Source organism: Rhinolophus hipposideros (assembly GCF_964194185.1).
Source record: "Rhinolophus hipposideros genome assembly, chromosome: 12".
Taxonomy (NCBI): Eukaryota; Metazoa; Chordata; class Mammalia; order Chiroptera; family Rhinolophidae; genus Rhinolophus; species Rhinolophus hipposideros.
This window is the reverse complement of record NC_138058.1, coordinates 13,032,664-13,039,279: the sequence shown is the minus strand read 5'-3', so window position 1 is coordinate 13,039,279 and position 6,616 is coordinate 13,032,664.

Genomic DNA, 6,616 nt, shown 5'->3' with positions numbered 1-6,616 from the left:
ATTCACTGCCCAGCACTGTACCAGTGAGTTCTCCCTTCTCAGAACCACCACAGGAAATCACCTAGCACTCCCACTCCTTCATGTCTGTGTGTGTGCATTTCTGTGTGCACGTGTGTGTGTGTGGGTGTGTGTACACAGGTTTTCTGGCAACTACTAGAGAGCAGGGGCTACCTTCAACAGGATATCTCCTCTTGCCTATCATGATACCAAGCACAGAATAGGGGCTTTATAAATACTAACTTTTCAACTGGCCACTGACAGCAAATCTGAGACTGAAAACAAAATGCTTTGCTCTGAGGAGTCCCATCCTTCCTTCTCAAGAAGCAGTGCAGGCACAAGATACAGCCCAGTGGAGGGCAGACAGAGTCCAAGGGTGTGGGGATGGTAAAGGAACACAGAGAATGTTGGGCCCACCCCACCAGTCACAGACGAGGGCACTGCAGCACTTAAAGGGGATGAGGTATGTCTGAGAGTAAGTACCCAGCTAGATAGTGGCAGAAGCAGAAGCAGGAATGGGTCTCCTGACTCCCAGACGGCTCCTCTGTCCACCTTAAGTGCCAGCTCTATCCCAAGAACAGGCCTCTATGCCTAGAACCATCTGCTCTGACCCCCCGAGCTGATTATAGCACAAACCCACACACCTAAATAGAGCGCGCTTTCTCTTATCTAGAAAAAAAAGGGGCACATTAGCTCATTGAGAACCACTGAATTTCATAGAACCACTTATTTCACAGAAAGATGATAGATTTTCAAAGAATTTTATACGTTAGAAGGGATGATTCCTGGTACTAAGATGGCCCCGGGCAGACCGATCCTCTCTTGGACGATGTTAGTACCCCTGCTGGTGCTGGCGGGGCCTCCCCATCATCATTTTGAGCATCATCCCCAGCAGCCTGGCCCCTGGGAGGTCTGTGAGCTTGGGCCCACTCACAAGCTTCCCCTGGAAGTTGAGTTCTACAGTAAATTCCCAATTTTAACATGCTTACATGTTCCATGTCTCTTCATCAAGCTGAGAGCAGAATAAGGCCATACCCCAATTTGCTCATGTACCATATTTGCATTATTTTATCATTTTATATATTAACCATTTTGCACTATCCCATCCTTCACTCTGCCTCAAGAGTATTCTTCCTAAAGCATAAATCACACCATTTCAGTCCCTTTGCCCAATCATTTAATCTCCCACCCCGCCACCCACACCATTACCTCTAGGGACAAACCACAAGCCCCTCATAATAATAGCATGGAAGACTTTCTGGATGTGGTTCTGCCTCCCTCGTCACACAAACTCTATCTCTAGAATATCTTTAACTGCAAGGTACAGAAAACTCCATTAAAGTGGACTTAAATATAACTAAGCTTGTTATCTCCCTTCACTAGAAGTCCAGAAGTGGGAAGCTCCAGGGCTGCTCAGAGCATCACTAAGGGCCAGGGTCTTGCTCCCTCTCCGCTCTGCCATCTTCATGGGAAGAAGATGGCTGCAGTGGCTCCAAGGGTCTCCACCTCCCACTCCAATGTCAGAGGCAGAGTCAGTCCTGGGTGAGCTTTCCCTTGCATTTCATGGGCTAGGACCAGGTGGCAGGTCCTTTCAGACACTGGCATAAGGAATGGAGGACCGTGATTAGTTTATACCAGCCTGCATTTCCCCAAGTCCCAGGGCTCATCCCAAACCTCACTTTTCCTTTGAAGCATTCCCTATCCCGCCCCCCCCAACCCCGCAAGGCTTTGTGATTGCTTCTCATCTAGTCACTCAACAGCTACCTACTGAGCATCTAGGAGGTGTCAGGCATGGGGAGGGTACAAAAACATATACTATATAACCTTCATTTTATCCCTATTTCTATTATAGTGCTTGACATATTTATTACGTTTCTGGAGTATATGATATTAGGTACCTCCCCGAACTTGTATAAAAGGGGGGGGCAATAATGTCTACTTTATTGTTGCAAAATTTAGAAATAAGTACATATGGCACTAAGGATGTGGCCAGTTTATAGTTGATGCCCAAGAAATGGTAAATCTTTAAATATTTGTTTCCTCCAGATGGAAGGTGAATTTCCTGTGCCAGAAACAATTTTGACAGTCTGGAATAATATTTCCAAATGCATAAAATAAAATACATGGGATAATAAAAGAAACCAATTATATTGAAAGATGGTTATTGAAATATTTAAAAGTGTTTGGAATATAGAAAGACATTCTTTATTGACAAACAACACAATATAGTATCAGATCTAATATTATTTCAAATTAGTGGTAAGTGTTAATGATATTTCAAGATACCTACAACTGCTACGTACGTCATCGTGTGGAAGTGCCTGTGATTTGTATTGCTGATCAAGTCCCAGGTGCTGCTAGTGTTAATTGTTCTGTTGTCAATATTTATATTTGAAGGAAGTGCTAACTTTCAGTTACAGGTTAGGAAAAATAAAGATACAACTTTTCCCAGTCAGGTTCTCAAACCCCCCAAATTCTCTCCATTGGCCCTTTGAAGGTTAATAGACCTCAAATTAAAAATCTGCTCTTACAGTTGGGGTAGAGGTGGTCTATTTCTCCAGGTCCTAAAGGTGATATCCAATATGTTCTCCATACCTGAAAGACCTAATAAGTGTGTGATAGATATATAGATATAGATACGAGGTCTGACAGTGAAGTTCGTGAACTTGTTGCAATGATGTTGCTAACCTTTTTTTGATATCAGAGGGATTATTCATTAGGAATTTGTACCAACTGGAAAAACAGTTAATCATGTTTACTATTTGGAAGTGCTGATATGGCTGCGTGAAAAAGTTAGACAACCTGAACTTTTCGCCAACAATTCAGGGCTCTTGCATCATGACAATGCACCAGCTCACATGGCACTGTCTGTGAGGGAGTTTTTAGCCAGTAAACAAGTTATTATATTGGAACACCCTCCTACTCATCTGATCTGGCCTCCAATGACTTCTTTCTTTACCCAGAGATAAATGAAATATTGAAAGGAAGATATTTTGATGACATTCAGGACACCAAGGGTAATACAACGACAGCTCTGATGGCCATTCCAGGAAAAGAGTTCCCAAATTGCTTTGAAGGGTGGACTAGGCACTGGCGTCAGTGCATAGCTTCCCAAGAGGAGTACTCCGAAGGTATCCATTGTGATATCCAGCAATGAGGTATGTAGCACTTTTTCTAAGATGTGTTGGTGAACTTACTTGTCAGATCTCATATGTGTGTGTGTGTGTGTGTGTGTGTACACATATATATGAGGTATGATCAAAACATAAGGTGAATGTTTAAATTAAAATTTTTTTATTATAGCAAAAGACATATTGCCATTAATCCCCTTCAAAATACTTCCCCTCACTTCGAACACAGTTACCCCATCGTTCTTACCACTTTCTGAGGCAGTTCTGGAAGTCCTCTTTCATGGCTGTCTTTAGTTGCACTATCGTAGCTGCCTCAATGTTCTGAATCGATTCAAAACGTTTACCTTTCATGGTCATTTTGACTTTGGGGAAGAGCCAGAAGTTGCACGGTGCCAGATCCGGTGAACAAGGTGGATGAGGATACATCGTAATGTTTTTATTTGACAGAAAGTGTTGTACCAGAAGTAATGTGTGACACGGAGCATTGCTATGATGGAGGATGAAGACACTCCCGAAAGAGGACTTCCAGAACTGTTTCAGACAGTGGCAAGAACGATGGGATAAGTGTGTTCAAAGCCAGGGAGAGTATTTTGAGGGAGATTAATGGCAATGTGTCTTTTATTGTAATAAATTATTTTTATTTAAACATTCCCCTTATCTTTGGATCACACCATACAAGGTTGGACAATTAAGTTTGTGAACTCTCCACCGTCTGCTTACACATACACATGTGTCTCAGAAAATGAGAATACACGTAGGGAGGTGTATTCTGAAAAGAAGACTGGGCCTTCTTTTCAGATGCTGGAGTCTGGAAGAGCTTTAAACAAGTTCTGATCTATGGCAGTGACTGTATATCCAATCTCTTTCATGTGCCAAGCTTCAGAAGATGGCTACTTAGAACCCGCAGGAAGCTCTACACAACCTGCGATGGCTGATCCCTGAGAGAATCCCCAGGATTCCTTTCCTTGGGGCAAGCCAGTAATGGCTGCCAGAGGGTGTTGACGGGAAGTAATGCCTTGCAAAGAGAGAGAGGCCCAAGTCCCGCCTGATGAGCTGTGTGAACTTGGCTAAGCCAACTCTCCTCAGAGCTTGTTTGCTCATCCATAAAAGGCCAGGGTTGAGGGAGATATTTGTTAGACGCAGCTCCAGACGTGCATTCTTGGTGTTTAGAAATTTTCAGTGAATGGTGTGTTTCTCTCTGTGTGTGATTTTATCTTGATAATATATTTTTTTTTCTGAATCATGTAAGGACACCTTACAATTAAGTCTTATATAATTTCAACATCTGCATTTGCATTGGTATTGACAGTTGCAAGCAACAATTACTATCTCAATTGTCACAAGCCAGTAAGGAGAGACAGATGTGACACATATATGACAAGCTGGTGCCAAGGAAAGGCGATATGACATCACAGTGTACTGTACTTGGATGTTTCCCTGTGGTTAGAATATAAAAAGTGACAAAAGCGCGAAGTTATTCCAACACAAACGGAAAATAAAAACGCTAACCATGCAACGACAAACATAATCATGTCTGAGTAGTGAAGTGTCACAGTTACACACACTGGAGATCTGAGTGCAGCATACAATGTATGTATCACATACACTGAGGTGACTTTGAAATTTATTGATTTTGTTTGTCGCTTTGTTCTCATTTAATTTGAATTTTTATTTCTGTTTATCCTTGCATGGAAGTCATCTGTATAAGGTGTTTACAGGTAGTTTTATGTTTCTACATGTTTGAGTAGCATTACTGCAAAACAAAACAAAAAAAAGCTATTTAAGAGAATCTTGGAAGCAAATGTGATTTTTTTTTTTTTTTAATTTTAAAGAAGAGAGTTCCCAATATTAAATTTGAGAAACAATGAACTGAAAAAAAATCTTTGGAGCCTGTCCCCGCTCTGACCTTCAGGGTCCTAGTTCCCAGAGAACAAAGTCAGGTATGGGAGGTAGGGGCGGTGGGATAGGGTTGGGATCAGAGTCTTCGGAGGGAGAGGGCCTTTGGGTGTGCTATGCTGCCCTCTGCTGGCTAAGTGAATCGTTGGCTGGGCTCATCCTGGGCTTGGAGAATTTGGACGATGCGTTTGCCCATAGGTGGTGGGGAGGGGTGTGTGGGGGGATGATATACCTCTAAGTGACCATTATTTACAGGAATGTTGTGCAGAGCTGGGCTCCGACCCTTCTCAACGCTTAAGATCTAAAATGAGCCACTTTTACAAGCAAGTACTGTCTCTGCTTTAGGGATGAGGCCTGGATAAGGGATACTGGAAGACTGTGACCCAAGCAAATGATGAGATGAAGGGGAGGCCCCAGAGGAGACACTCCTGTGTCCCCCTAGCGGCCAAACCATGGGGAGGTTCCAGGGGTTTCATCTAGGCCACAATGACCCAGAGCTCTGCCTCAGTTTTCGACTTTGTACTTGATATAGGACCTTGCCCTTATTACTTAGCTCCTGAGCATTCCTTCAGAGAGATGGAGCCCCTCTCCCCAACCGCACAGACTCTTCTGCTGCGACAGGCGGTTCTGAGTGTATTGGTTTATAAAAGATCTTTATGATGACCAACCCATTGAGAAAACAGTCCTAAATCTAAGAGGATCCCCGTTGGTGCCTGGCAGACCCTTGAAGACCCAGCCCAGCCTTCTTCACCCCCACTATCCCTCTGCTGCCCAATCATCTTTCCTCCTCTGGACCCTGCAGTTCGTCCTGCCTGTTCTGTCCTAATCAACCATTCACACAGGACATACTCAGCAGAGGCTCGGTCTTTTCGGCTGAGTCCTGGCATGTGGGGTATTTGACAGCAGACTTTAAGGAATGTTTAAGGAATGGGGAAACAGATCCCTAATCCAATACTATGACACAGTCGGTCAGTGTTGGAGTGGGACAGGGAAAAGGTGACCGAAGGAGGGCTTAGTGGGCTCTTGCGTTTGAGAACCAGTTGCTCAGTCTTGGAGCAGCCCCAGTGCTGTCACAAACCTTTATCCTTCTACATACGTCAACTCCAGCCGCATCATTTCCTACTTTTTATCTCTTCTATGCCTTGGTACCCAACACAGTGCCCAGAATGGTAGGAAGTCACTATACTAGCTCTCAGCAATTGCCCAGGCCCTGGCACCCAAGAGGCACCCAGGTTGTAGAATGCAAAATTTATGGGTGGTGCAGGAAAGGGAGGGTTTGGGAAGATGCTTTTTTGGGCAGAGGCAGCAGGAAGGACAGAGAGAAGTCAGCCCTCTCCTTTTTCCAGGAGGCTAATGGCCCAGCCTCCTTGTGTTGCTCCCTCTTTGTTTATCTGCGAACATGGAAAACTGAATAAAGTCTCTTCGGCCTCACCCAGCTGCAGTCTGAGCCTTCCCAGTGGGGCCAACCAGGTGGGCCTCCTCGCCAGCAGCTGGATATCCCACAGAACTACCCTAACTTCATTCTCCTCCCACAAAACCCCCACTCCACTCAGCAGACACCTGCTACCAGCCATCCCCAGTGAGGAGCCCAG